General features: G+C 44.4%; 1 long non-coding RNA gene across 1 annotated transcript; it reads left to right on the plus strand.

The window, feature by feature from the left end:
• The first annotated feature begins 6,558 nt into the window (after positions 1 to 6,558).
• On the plus strand, positions 6,559 to 13,919 carry LOC137468983 (uncharacterized). Its single transcript, XR_010996293.1, has 3 exons — positions 6,559 to 7,058; positions 11,541 to 11,669; positions 13,180 to 13,919. It is a non-coding gene; the product is annotated as an uncharacterized lncRNA (long non-coding RNA).
• Positions 13,920 to 14,543: the final 624 nt, after the last annotated feature.

Consider the following 14,543-nt stretch of genomic DNA (forward strand, 5'->3'; position numbering starts at 1 on the left):
GCCTTCTCCAAATTTTGCACGACTGTAAGTGTTTTATTTAGGATGCCTTCATACACTGCTGTGAACTCTCAGCAGGATGAGAGCCCCTCCAGGTTGTGTGTGCTGGAGCCACAGCCCCAGAGTGCCAGTAGACCAGACAGAAGGAAGGCATGGGCATCTGGAGAAACCAAGCCCACCTTGAGGAAATGTGTCCAGGTAGAAAAGGCGCTTGCATGACCAAAGAATGCCTGAGTTTTAGTTCTGCTTCTTCCACTCCCCTGCTGCCTGCTTGTGTGTGAACCAATGCACTTCCTTGCTGGGCATTTGCACAGTGCAAGTGTCATTTGCTGGAATATCTTCTGCTCCAGCTATTCAAGTGTGGTGAAGCAGATTAGCCCAGTTTGTGGCTGCTGTTTCTGTCCAAGCTTGTGCCAGCTCCAGGGATTGCTCTCCTCCATGACTCGAAGGTTTGATGCAAGTTGGGTCCACGATACAAGTTGGCTCTCCTTCATCTGGAGAGCTCCATGGGTGACACATGTGATAAGTTCCCACCTGTTGCCTTCCCCCGACCATCGCCTTTTGAGTGGCTTTTACAGCACACTTCCAGTGAGGAGCTGCAACATGCAGAAGGGCTTGTGCGCTACACAGGCACTCTGGCCCTCAGGCTCTGACCCTGCTCTCGGAGGTGATGGCTGAGATCTTCATATGTTGCTCAGGCTGGGAGAGAACCAGATCTCTGCAGAGGGTTTTTGAACCTCTCATGTGTTAGAAAAGCTACAGTGCTTACAAAGCATAACTTCAACCGCTGTACAATTTATAATTTCCTTTAATTTCTTGAAGCGCTCTAATTTTTACACTGTTGTGAAAGGATCTTTGTTTACAATGATTGCAAAGGGTAATATTTCCAGCATGGGTAACCATGGCAATGAGTAATTCTATTCTTAGGAACTGTGCCAGCTGCACTAAGGCCTTATAGTAGCACTCAAGCAGTTTGCTAATGAGAGAATTCTCGTTTATTGTCGGAGGACATTTTCCCGTGTCCACATGTTAGCCTGGTAGTTTCTTAAAAGCACTTTCTTTATCAGAAATACATGGAGAAAAAAAAAACCAAAAAAACAACAAACCAAAACAAGCTCAGTTACACAGCTCCTCTCACAAGTAACATTTTCATGTGTTTTTTTTTCCTTGCAAATTGTATTATAAGACACATTTTAAAATGAAATCTATGGTATGCAATAGTATGCTTTGTTTTTACTACAATAAGAATGAGATTACGATGCTCTAGAGCAGCAGTTTCTTGCAAAAAGACAACACCCTATAAACCGACCCAAAAATATGCAGGTTTTATCACTAGAGGAAATACTTCAACTGTTTTAAAATACTACTTTTATACATAATTTTATTTGAGTAAAAATAATTGTATATTGTATTACTTATTAAAACATATGTTACAGCTGGACTTGAATTACTTCAACACTAAAGCATTGAAATTGATTAAAGTATTGTTCTCATACATGTGTGAACATGATTCCTATATTTGCAAATATGCATATTAAAAAGTAATTTATTTTGCTTGTTTCATTATTTAAATGCAATTTAAATTATTCTAAAAATAAATGTTCCAAATGGAATAGTTTTTTAGCTTATATGGTTTAGGGTATGTTCAGTAGAAACCCTTAAAGAATAGCTAAACTACAGTTCTTGTCATTCCATGAAACATGGTCTGAGAGTACAAAAGTAGCCAGGTGGAATAAAACATCCTCTCCTGTTTTCAGAAAAACATTAATAACAATACCAACTCTCTTACCCAAGATGAAAATCCTTAGGAAAGATTTATGGAGCAATTGTTGAATTGTGCAAAGTTGTTTGAAACACTTGTAACTTGAGGGTTTCTAGAAAAGCATTTCTTAGCCTTATGTCTTTGATCATCGAGACGGTGAATGTGCCCAAATAAACAGCACAGCACAAGCCTTCAGGTTTTTTCATGTCACCAAGCAGATTGATCTCTTTTCTATGGTTGGTGAGTGATTTGGTGCCCTAATTAGTGGGCTCTGTTTTCACCAACCTCTAAGTGACCTATATCTGCCCACAACCAGCTGTCGGGTGGCTCATGCAGTGCTCAGACTCTCTCTCCCTAGGGCTCCTGATCATCACCAATTCCTGCTCTCCAGAAAAGATCTTCTACCCATGTCCCCAAAGACAAAGCAAGATCCACCCAAATTCAGTCTGGACTGACTTAACAAAAACTCCCTCAGCTTATGTTTCTGCTTGGCCTGGGATAGTTTGGTACTTCTGTAGCTCACTACGCCCCCACCTCTTTAGCATTTTAAAAACTAGGTCAGTTCTGACATGAAAACAGCCTGCAAAAGCCTTAGTGATTTTCCACCAGACTGTCACAAGTCAATGACCGATTTTTTCTTCCACAGTTCCTTTTTCCAGCTAAGACTGATCAAATTATCAAGTTGCTTGTTTCTCCCTCTGTCCCCTGAAGCTGAAAATATTCATTTTGGGGAAAACTACAGATCACTTGCTTCTCTCCCTCTATTTCATGCCAATGTAGATGGACAGCCACTGAGAGGGCTGGTCCTCCCAACAGAGGCACCTTTGTCCCAGCAGGGCTCTTACCCTGCTCCAGTTGGCACAGCAGCAGGGTGCCAGCTCCTGGACAGCCGAGCCCAGACTGGACACACATGCCAGGGCATGGGAATTGCAAATGGATCTAATACCTGCTGATTGACAGCTTTCCTCCTGTGTGTATGAAGCCATGCTCTCCCCTCTCCCTGCTTCCACTGGAAGTTTTGAGGAGATTTTTCAATGGGATTGTGGCATAGGAATAGTTTGTGTGCTTCTGTGCACTGACCTGATGAACCTGGTCAGGCCCAATGGCAAACTTGATGAACCTTGTAGAAATTGCTTAAAAGAGCAGCTGACCTTGAGCTGCTGACCTGATCTAAACCCTGAGCTACCCAGTGGTTGTTGCTATTTTCATGGCTGCCCCAGATAGCTGCCTGAAGGTGGGAATGCTCTATTTTTGGGTTTTGTTTTTAAATTTTTTATTATGAGACGTACTGACAAAGAAAGTGCTACAGAAAGGGAGAAGCAAAAAAGCAGGACAAGGGGCGGGGTGGGGGGGTTGTAGAGAGAGAAAGCCACTTCATAGAACTCTTCCAGATAGATGACAGATATCCAAGCCCAGGCTCCTTCTCAGAGGTGTGTAAATACAGTGTGCACTTCTGAAATTCCATGGAGTTACCCTTAATTTATCCTGGAGTGCAAGCAGTCCTAGCTGGCAGAGCTGCTGCAGTAGAGCAGGACAAATGATGAGGGAACAGGGACACTGCAGCAAGATTAGAAAATAAGTCTGTACTGAAAGGGGAGATTTAAACAAAATCATGCTGTGTTTAGAAGCTTGCAGTGGGACCAGTGTTTTGCACAGTGCTGTGGCCAAGCAAGCTGAGCAGGGATCCCTCCTTTTCATTTGTGGTGGGCAACAGACCATGCAGAAACTCTCTCTCCCTTTCAGGCTGTCTATGTGGTGCCCAAAAAGCTCTGGTGTGGGGTCTCACACCGCAGAGGGTTAAAGTGCTGTAGTTTCTGAGGCAGTCCTGTGTTCATCCTTCTCTGTGGGCTGTAGTGGTTCTCATTAGAAGCAATTAATCTCCAGTGCTGTGCTCTCCTGTCAGCTCGTGCCGCTGTCATGGGTCAACTCATCCATAAGGAAGCAGCTGGGCATCCCATGCTGACCTCAGCATCTCCTCTGATGTCTCACTTTGCTCTCATCCCTCACAGGTGGTTTGGGTAAATATGTGCAGGGACATAATATGTTAATGACACTCACAGCTATAAGCCCCACAAATGTGGGAAACCTGGACAGCTTCTGCTTCTGCTGCAAATTAAAGTTTGAGACTGGATTAGAAGCAGTTTGAGAGATGTGAGCCATTCCCCTGTGCCAGGGAGCTCTGCAATCACTCTGTAAGAGGGCTAAAGAGGAATCAGTGCACTGGTTTGGGAAGTGTTCTCTCGTATGTCTGTTCCTTAACATTAGTGCCAGCTGTAGATGGTATGAAACATTGCCAAACCTCTCCAGAGACCTCTCTTCATGGCCAATTTTTGGCACCCCTATCACCATAGATGTTACTACTCAGCCAGGTCAGAGGTGTTTTCAACACGCTTCTGCCACACGAGTTACACTGTGGCCTTTGTCCAAACGCACTTTCTATTCAGGGCTATGGCTGTGTAAAGCAGCTTGACCTAAGGGCTTCACTGCTGGTTTTACAGGTGGCACTGTCTGTCTGAGCAGCTTCCAGCACACAGGCTGCCTGTTCCAAGGCAGCTGCCAGTAGCCAGCCAAAGACCATAGCAGGACTCAGTCTACATTTTTTTTCTCTCATCTAGTGACTGATCACGTGTAATGTAAATCACAAATGTCGCCTGAGACATCACACTTACTTCTACAACAGGTCTTAATTCTCCTGAACACTGCAGAAACCCCCCTCAAAACATCTGGGAGACGAGGAAAGTATCTTTTGGGAAAATCTACTTGCCCTGGGACAAAAAAGTTGATGCAAAACTACATGTCCTCATTTAACCTGCTCTACCAGAGACCCAGGGAATTGTGGTGTCCACTGTTTGACTTGCTAGCCATGACTTCAATTTCTCATTTCCACCAAACAAAATTGGTTTTCTTAGGAGCCTGTGTTCACACAGCTTGTAAGCCATAGAAGAACAACTGCATTGGATGTAAAGGCTACAGAAACTCAGGTATTAGGACCCTGTTGTATGTCAAAGTAACTTTGCCAGCATTAGGAATCTGGCTGGAGGTGACCTGTGGCCATGGGAGCTTTCACTCCAGAGAACTTGAGGGAGGTGACTCAGTAGCTCCTGGCATAACTGTGCCCTGTGTAAGAGCTAGGAGTGGTAACCCTTAGACTGGCACCTACACAACCCCAGTTTGTCCTACATCCTACATTATTTCTTTGTCCACATAACTGTCTGCTGGTGGTCCAGTCTCTTTTTAAGTTTTGATGCATTTCAAGTGCACTTTTGAGAGAATTTCACACAGAATTAATCAATGCCATGTTAATGAAATACACTGCTGCCGTGCCACGCTGCCCTATCACGCTGCCAGCACCAGCTCTGCTCCTGCTGCTGTTTCTGAGCAGAGCAGGAAGAGCATACAAGCCACCGTGTCTCCTTGTCAAAGGCAGAAAAACATCCTTTCATATAAAACTATTTTGACTTGTAGCTGATTTGCTAAACACATTCAAGCACTGAACACTTATTAATAAGTGTCCCTGCAGGGTGCAGGCAGCACCCACAGCCCAGGAGGAAATGCCAGGGAAAGGTTTTGGCAGCGTTTCCTTCCTCGCCAGCAGCCAGGAGCCAGAGCCTGGGAGCTGACTGTGGGCAGCTGGCAGGGCAGGAGCGGGGGCAGACAGGGCAGACCGGCTGTGTGCTCGAGCTGTGTCTCCTGCCTCGCCGAGCCGGTCACTGCCTGGCGGATGCTCCTCCCTGGGCCCGGCCGTGCCGCTGCCTTCTCCTAACGCTGCCAGAGCCCCGCGCACTGCGGGACCCCGCGCCCATTCCCGCGCATCTCCAAGCGGTGTAGGCAGAGGAGAAATCTTCGGAGGGTGGGGTGGAGTTCAAAGGTGTGTTGGACAGAGGCTGCAGAGGGAGGAGCGGTGGGGAACTAATAATGGATTTTGCAACGTGGGAAAAGAGTTTATGAATGTGGGAGAAAATGGCTCATCTAGTTAATCCCTTATTAGCTGGGGGCTCTTCTGCTTGCTCGGGGCTAAATTCCCACTGCCGCAGTTTGTATACAGGTAGCAGTACCGTGAAATGTGTTTTGTGTTTAGGATCAGTATTGAACATGGGGCTGGGAAGAGACTGAGTCTTTCAAGCTGAATCTTCCCGCTTGTTTTTTCAATTAGTGCCGGTCTTGCCATTATCTTCCAGCAGCTATTGAGGAAGAGCTTGGAACGAGTCATGACACTCTCCAGTAGTCCCTTGCAGTGGGATGATTTGCCACCATCCTGCCTGGCTGTTTGCGCTTTGCAAGCCGTGCAGAGGAGGAATAGGCAGCCCAGGTGCCCAGAGGGGGCTAAACCCCTTCCTGGGGGCAGCTCCCATCCCATGCTGCCCCCCTGACAAGGGCACCTCATGCGTGGGAGAGGCTTTGCTGAGCTGGGAGGCTGAGTGGTGGGCCCCGATGTGATGACTGCTCTGCCTGGTTGCTCTGCAGTGCTGCGGCTTCTCCCCAGCTTGCTGGAGGGAAACTGCCCTGCCGAGCCACAGGCAGCCTTCTGTATTGCCAAGGGTGCAGTGCAGGAGTGCGAGGGAGGAGGATGCAAAGGAAGGCCATTGGAAGGTGGTGGAGGAGGAAATGAAGGTGGTGGTGGAGGAAATACAACTATTTACCTCTCCACTGCTAGTAAGCCTGCCTAAGTGCTACGTGTGTCCAAGAAGAGTCTGCTTGACTCAGTGGGTTGTGCTTAGAAATCAATTGTAATGCAAATTCAGAAGAATGCAGCTCTCAGGTGGTACCCCAGGCACTACCAGGCCTTTCTTGGCTTGCTTAAAATCCACGCTGGGCCAAATTCTTCTCTCAGCTTAGGTCATTCTTGTCCAATTATTTCTCAGACCGCTTATTTTTTCTTTCCCCTATAATCTCAACAGTCTTCCAGAAAGTTCTGAGCTTGTCTGGGATTTTTCTTTTGCCCCTCAGATCCTGTGTTTATCTGGTTATCTGGTTTTAGAGCTGTGGAGTGCTTCAGTGATCCTGCTGCAGTGAGCCTGCTGCAGACAGACTGCCCTGTGCTGTGCTCAGAGGCTGTAAACTTGCCTGAAAAACCAAAAAAAACAAAAAAAAAAAAAAAAAAAAAAACCAAAAAAAAAAAAAAAAAAAAAGAGAAATGAGGGTAGCCTGGCCATTATCTCTTGATTTCCATTATAAAGGAGCACCACAGACCGTGCGGTATTTCAGTGATGTAACCTAGTCCTGTACCCACAGGCAGAATTTGGCCCTCTGTGTCCTGGCACAGGAGGTGCAGGAAAGCCGTGGAAGTAGTTCCATCGGGGTAAGTGCATTAATTTCATGTTTTCAAATGTAATTCTCAGCATTAAAATGCATGAACAAAGATTTTACACTAAAATAAATGATTTCCTCTGAATTCTCTTCTTTTGTGCCTTCTGCGTTTGAGCTTTTGTTAGTCAGTTGATACACACCATTTTACAGCCTATCTTTTGTGCAGTGGCCTTTCAGCTGTCATGCTCTGATCACATTCAGCCTAGATGTATAGAGCATTTATTGTTTGCTTTGGGAGTTTTTTAATGAACGTTTCATTTAATATTCAGCTTTACTTGGCATTTGTCAGCAAGATCAACATCCTGTTGAATTTCACTCTGGGCAACCTCCGTGCATCAGCTATGGCTCCTGTCTTGCTTCAGCAATAGCTGCAAAAGGCCATAGGATCGTTTTTGTCAGTCATGTTTAAAAAGTGAAGAAAACAGAGGTCTAAATTCAGACCATAATGGAAATTACCCTATTTTTTCTTTCCTTCTCAGGCTCTGACCCACTTTTTCCCCTATATCTCATCTTTAGTAAATGTCTTGAGCTCAATCTAAGGGTGTCCTGTCAAGGGGAAACAAGAATTATGTTTGCTTTCTTCCCTTGTTTATGCTGCATGGAGCAGGCCTAAGAGGTTTCTCTCTCTTTATCCAATAATATCCCCTTGCTTTCCTTTTATAATAACTCCAGTGCTTGTCCTAATAGACTTGCTGGATAACTGGCATTATAGAGATGCATATGAAATCTGCTTTGCTGAGAGGAGTAACAGTTTTTCATTAAGACTATTCATGTTCTTTAGGGACTTTCATTCTGTTTCATTGAAATGCCTTCAAATATGTAGGAGAAAATATATTAAGGTTAAATGGTTGGATAATTCTGCCATCTTGCCCAGCTAAGAGATGGGCAAGCACTATATGAGACATCCTGCCGATTGTTCAGCAAAAATAGTGAAAGCCAAAGTTAATATTTTAAATATATTTTTCTTTTAGAGCTATAAGAAGCAGTCCAAATCCTCTTATGCCTTGTTTTTATACAGAAATAAAAGCACAAACAAGAGCACAAGCCAATTTTTTTGTTTGTTTGTTTTCCTTGGTAGGTCATTGCTAACAGAGCATTTTTTAAAATCCCAGCAACTGCTGCTGAATCCTGACCTGATGTGGAATCTTTTCAAAGCACCCAAATAAAACCAGGTTGACAAAGATATTTCAGAGACTGCTTTGCCTTTGGTTTTGCTGGGATTGCCACAGGGGCAGCAGAAGCACCATCAAACTGATCAGCCACCAGCACTGCTTTCAAGAATACTTCATTACTGTGGAACAGCAGCATCAAATCCTATAAACTTCCTGAGATTGCTGATGTGTTGGCCATGACATTAGCAACTGCTTTATGTGAGCAGTGACCTCTAGAAACACCTTTTCTCCTTCTCTTTCCCTCTTTGCATTTTCTTAAATTTCCTCTTTCAAACACCCATGGGCACCTTTAGTGCCTTACAGCAGTGACCTTCCCTAGTGTTGGTTTCCTCTTCTGCACATTTCTGCCTGTTATTTCAAGGGGAGTTGAAAAGCCCTTGGAACTGACTTCCTTTTTTTGCTACAGACACTGCAAATTTCCATATTTCCCTCATAGTAGGGCTCCAGACCCACTTGTTGTCAGTCATTTTTGCAGGATTGATTACTCCAGGAGAGAAGGTATGAATATGCAAATAAATTGACATTGACAACAGTCATAAACATCCTGGCTGTAAAATCCCCTGACATTTCTATAGCTTTTTTTTTTTTTCAGAGTTTGTGATTTAAACATGAAACAAGCTGTATTCAGATAGGAAGTGAGGAATGATGGTGAAGGAGGAAGAAGGATGGATGATCAAGGCATAGATCATTACAGTCACTAATTTAGCACCATGTGCTTGTGTGGATGTGTTCCAGAATTTTGTTGCACCACAGAAAGCAATCTCAAGTAGATTTGGGATACACATGAAGTTTTATTGCTCTTGCTAACCCTGGTCTCTAAACTGAGAATTTTGTGGTTTTTTAAATCATGAATCTCACTAAATCAGAAATACAGAGAGAGCAGGTCATAGAATATCAATATTCTATGACCTGCTCTCTCTGTATTTCTGTATATCCTTCCTGCATTTCACTCCTGAGTTCTTCCTCAAAAATGAGTGCTGCCAGTGTTGTTATTGCCTCCCTTCTGCAAATCATCCACTTCAGAAAGGCTCTGCTCTTGAATTTGAGAAAAGAGATTTCCTCTCTGGAGGACCAGAATTTTATCCTCATCACAGAGCTTTTACTACTCTGTAATACAGAGCAATCATCTAATATCTCTCTTCTTTATCCGTAAAATGAAAGCATTAACATCCCCATCTGTCGAAGATTACATGTAAACATTCATTCCTCCCAGAGTGTCATGGAGATCCACTTTCTCTTTCATATAAGCACTGCTGCCTCTTCTTTCCCAACTCCTGATCCAGGGCAGCAGCCTTGAAGAGCATTTCAGAAGATATTCACACTTTAGTGATTCATCTTCACATGAAGGTAAATACATACATAAGCATATACTTGCAGAGGAGTTTCCACAAGTCATCATGTATTCAGTGTCTGAATAATATTTTAGAGCCATGAAAGGGAAGCTGATTTTAAGGAACCACAATAATTTCAAACTCAGGGGCTGTATCCCAGTAACAGGTCATATGCCTGGAGTCCTATGCTGTTTTTCCCAAACATTTTGGAATGTCTCAGCTGAAAATCTTGCTTGGTGTGTTTTCCATGATGGTTCTCAGTGGTCTATTAATTCTAGCAGCTCCAGGGAAAATTCTATCTGTGTCTTCCTGCAGCTACACGGCATGTGATTTGTTCTCATCTACATAATCCATATGTCCCTCAATCTGAGAGCCCCAGGTGCCAGGGAGCATGGGATCAGTGAGCTGCTCTGAAAGGCACGGACAATAACCTTGCATAATTCCTGGCTTTTTTTCTTAGCATCTGATTAAATTAATGTGATTCTGTGTATGAGTCATGTAATGGGTGTCTCTTTAATGTACATCTTCTCAGCTGTGGCGCTTGTTTCTGAGACATGATGGATATCAGTAAATGGAATTACAGGTGCTTGGCTCATCCCAGGATCTCATCTGAAGCAGAGTGGTAATTCCTTGGTGTGGCCAGAAACCACACGCAGTGCCTCTTTGCCTCTGAGCGTGGAGTAGGCTCTGGCCCATGGGTGCCAATCCTCAATCCTCCAGGCCTCGCCATCCTGAGGACTTGAGCAGGAGCTAAACAAGAGGCAGCCATCAGCTCAGACAGGGAAACCTCCAAGAAAGACTGTCCTGCTTGTTGGGATGCTGTGGGGAGGGATTCAAGCACACCACCTCTACCACAGCTCCAGCCTTCCTGGATCCAGCCCTCTGTTACCTGTCACAGGAGCATTGGCAGCTTCCAGCAGGTCTGCTCTGGTCCATAGGTCTGACTTTGCCCTCAGATTTCCCCATCAGACTTCAAATACTGGACAAACGGATCTTTGTGATGTGGCCTTTTTATGTACACTTTGTCATGTTTTTCTCCCAGATAATCTTGATTTATCAAATGTACAAAGATACATGTGGTATCTGATCCAAATGGTCTAGAGCACCTGACACGTCCTGTCACCACCCCAGCAACATCTGGCTCTGGGTTAATTGTGGCAGGCATTTAATCAGGCATTTAGAGTATATGTGTCCATGGATGAGTTTGCACTGTGGAAACTCTCCCCATGTTCCTCAGAGCCTGACGCTGCTGGATTATTTTTTTCTAAAGATTTTTGATTTTTGGATGTTTACATGGAGGTGGGAAGAGCTGTAGGGGGACATAAGGCTGAGGACAAGTAGCAAAACATGAGAGCTTCCAGCATGTTGGAAATTAGGAAAATATGCACACAGTTGCATGACAAAATTATACCCATTGGACAATATTAAGGCTTTCCCTGCTAATATGTAGCCCACAAGGGGACTGTGTAAAAAGCAATCCAGACAAAAAGAAAGAGGATATGTTCACTTATAAGTTGACCGAAACTATTTTTGCTTCCCTTTATAATTGTTTTTGCAGTTGCTGCTGCTTTAAAACTCTTTCTTTCAGCAAGGACAAAGCATGTTTCTTTTCCAAAAACTGTTTGTCTCCAACACAGTGTGTTTCCACCCCACCTAGAATTTCACAGTTTCATGTTTTGAGAGGATGGGGAGGACCCCAAGGCCAAACTGCAGCAAATGAGTGTTAACATCTGGCCTCATTGCTCACAGACTTTCTCTCTCAAGTGAGTGTGATGTTGCCTCACTGAAAGAGTTTTGAAATCTTTGCTCTCGAGACACTCTGGAATGGTTCTGATGTGAATGTTGAAATGACCATGTTGTGTTGAAAATTTCCTTGCAGCTCACTCTCCTACCAGAGCAGGCATTACTGGTTGGTTCCCAGATTTGCACCTCACTGAGGTCTGTGCTAACCTTGAGTCTTCGCTGCTTCAGCACTGGAGGGAAATGGATGCAAAAGAGACCAAAAGAACTAGCATAGGAGACAAACATCAGGCAATAATACTTTGCAAGTGAAAAAGGCCTCTGAGGGATCACACAAAAATGGGAGTAGATCTGCATGAAGTAACAAATACAAAACACACCTTGCTATTAAGAAAAATGAAAAGCAGGTGAAATTTCATCTGCGTGTGTGGGTTCTTCTCCCAATGATTATCTCTCCTGGGAGAAATCAGCCCTTGGAGCCATGTGTTCTAGAGAATCCCCAGCTCACAGTTTCCTAGCTACAAGAACCAGCAAGGGATTTGGTTTGTAATCAAGCCTGTAGCTTGCAAGACTTCATTACCCATAAATGTTTGAATTTTTCTTGGCGAGAGGGAACTGTATCTCAGGCCCCTCCAGAGCCTCCCTCATGATGCTTCTGCCATGCACATGAGGCCACATGCGTCCATGTCCTTGGGAATTCACTAGGCCATCAAGATGTCAGTCTGCTAATGGACTGATTATGTCATGTGCCTCATAAGCAACACAGCTTCTGGTGCACAGCAGCAGGGCCACCTCCCCTCCATCACTCCCCGTGTCCACCAGCTTGCAACACACCAGCAAATCAGCTAACTGGGCTGATTTAGGGGTAATTGTCAGGGAGAGGGTGCGCTCCTGACAGCAGGAGAATTTGAGGAGCAAAGAGCCAGTTTTGTGGGTCACAAAGTCACTGCAAGAGAGAGCACTGGCCTATTTCCAGAAGTGAAGAGGAAAAGTGATTTTGAAAGGACAGATTGGAGTCAGAAGAAGTGTTTGAAGCTCAGTGCTCTCTTCAATGGATTGTGTAGGTTTAGGTATGTCTGCATAGCCCTGTGACAGAGGGTTCACATGATACATATGGCATTATAATTCCAGATGCATCTCCAGAGTAAGCCAGCTGGTTCCCTCCAAGGTGAAACCCATCCCAAGGGTTGGCTGGACTCATCCATTTCCCTCAGAAGACCTGCCCCTGGACAATATCACCTCGTGGTGGCAAACCTAGCACAGGGCTGTACTGTGCATCAGGATATTCTGTTCCCTCTTGGAGGGCAGAACACCCCCAAGTCTCCCCTTCACACTTCTCCCATGGCTCCAGGTCACAAGTCACCTCTGCTCTGCTCTGGCCTTTCCTGGGAGGAATGCCAAGGAATCCTGCAGGGCACAGTGTGGGCAGGAAGAGAGGAGTGGGACCTGGCGGCATCCCTTACCCATTCCTGCTGTGGCACATTTCAGCACTAGACAGGAAGGGAGTGGGGCCTTCCCCAGGCCCCAGGCAGGGAAGGGGATAGAAGGGAACACAGGACTGCTGTACATACAGTGGCAGTAGCTCTCAACTGATAATACTTCTGGGTTTAGACATTTTATGTGCTTTGGATTGTGACATTTACTACAGTGTTGATGCATACACCCTCACCAAGGCTAAAAGCATTGCAGCAGCTTGAGATCACTGTGTTAGTGTGTTACCCCTGTTTTTTTTTCATTTTTAGGATGGTTGTGCTATTGTTTTTGGGTCAACCTGCCCAAATTCAAGTTTTGCTGCTGCACCACATGCCTGCTGGGCTTCAGCCAATGCCACGAGACATGACCAGTGCCTGTCTTTGTGTTTTGATTTTAGGAACTCTCTTTACCAGAGGGAAAACAGATGCTTTCCATCCAGACTAATCAGGGAAGAAGTTTCACCCAGGGGATGCATCTGTTTAAAGATAGTTTAAATGTAATCAAATTGGTCAAGTTTGAGGACCAGCAGAGCTCTGCCATGAGGGACAAAGCAAAGGGACTGAATAAAAATAATAAATCTGTGCTCACAAGAGATTCTGGGGACTGTGTTGTGCACTTTGTTATGAACTGAAATACCCAGAAGATAAAACAGCAGCTGGGATTAAAACAAAGCTGGCATCAGTCCAAAGTACCAGTAAATCACGTGGGATTATTACTCTATCACTAGAGATTTTACTGGTGCAGAAAGAAAAGAAAGTAGAAACTGATTTCTGCTAAACAAAGGAGTTAAGAGGAATCTCCAGCAAAACTAAGCCCTAATCCTTCAAAATCTCTACACATTTCTTCAATGTGAAATTAACAATGTATGAATATCTAAATCCACTGTTTCCAAACAGGGGGCTGTCAAAGGCTGCACCATTCCATAAGGGATTATTTTTCTCCATTACATGCATATAGGATGGCATACAAAGGATAGGAAATCATCAAACATGAATAGATTTCTTATCTACAAAATTTCCTTTTCTGTTTATACAGATGTTGAATGTGAACACAAAGGAGAGCAGGCATTTGGCATGTTAGAGGAGAAAGGCGGAAGAGGTGAGGAGGAAGGAACACATTAAAAAAATAGGATGTAAAAGAGAGGCTTAAAAACACAGTGGAGCAGAAGTGTCAGAACAGTCCTTAAAATAACCTGGCTGATGGGTATGATGAATGATGCAGAAACAGTGGTTGCTGTAGTCAGGTGTCCAGAGGAAGCTTCCTCCTATAACCACATTCCCTGGGAGGTTTCAGTCTGGACCACTTGCCAGAAACCACCCACAGCTTGTAGCTGGTGCCATATGATGACAGATGTTTAACAACATCCTCTGAGAAATAAATTTGTGCAAAACATGAGTAAACATGTACTGGTACCCAACAGCATCGAATCAGTGGGAAGACTGGATTTTGCCATGGAGAACAGGGCTGAAGAGCAATTAGAAATGGACTAGTACTGTCTCTCTCTGACTGGAGTCTGCTGGATGTCTGATGTGCTGCCTTGTCTCATTACTGAGGCTGGTACAACTTTATTGACAATATATCTGAAGTAATTATTTTTAAAATGAAAACTAAGCTATCTTCTCTTCTCTCCAAGGCAAATATTATGTTTTAGAGGTTATTTAGTAAACTATCTGCTCTATATAGGTTTTTGGTCACAGCTATGGTGGAATATGCCTTGGGCTCTGCTTTGCTAAGAAGCACACATTAATCCCAAGCCACTCT

Source organism: Anomalospiza imberbis, chromosome 2 (genome assembly GCF_031753505.1).
Source record: "Anomalospiza imberbis isolate Cuckoo-Finch-1a 21T00152 chromosome 2, ASM3175350v1, whole genome shotgun sequence".
NCBI classification, from domain to species: domain Eukaryota; kingdom Metazoa; phylum Chordata; class Aves; order Passeriformes; family Viduidae; genus Anomalospiza; species Anomalospiza imberbis.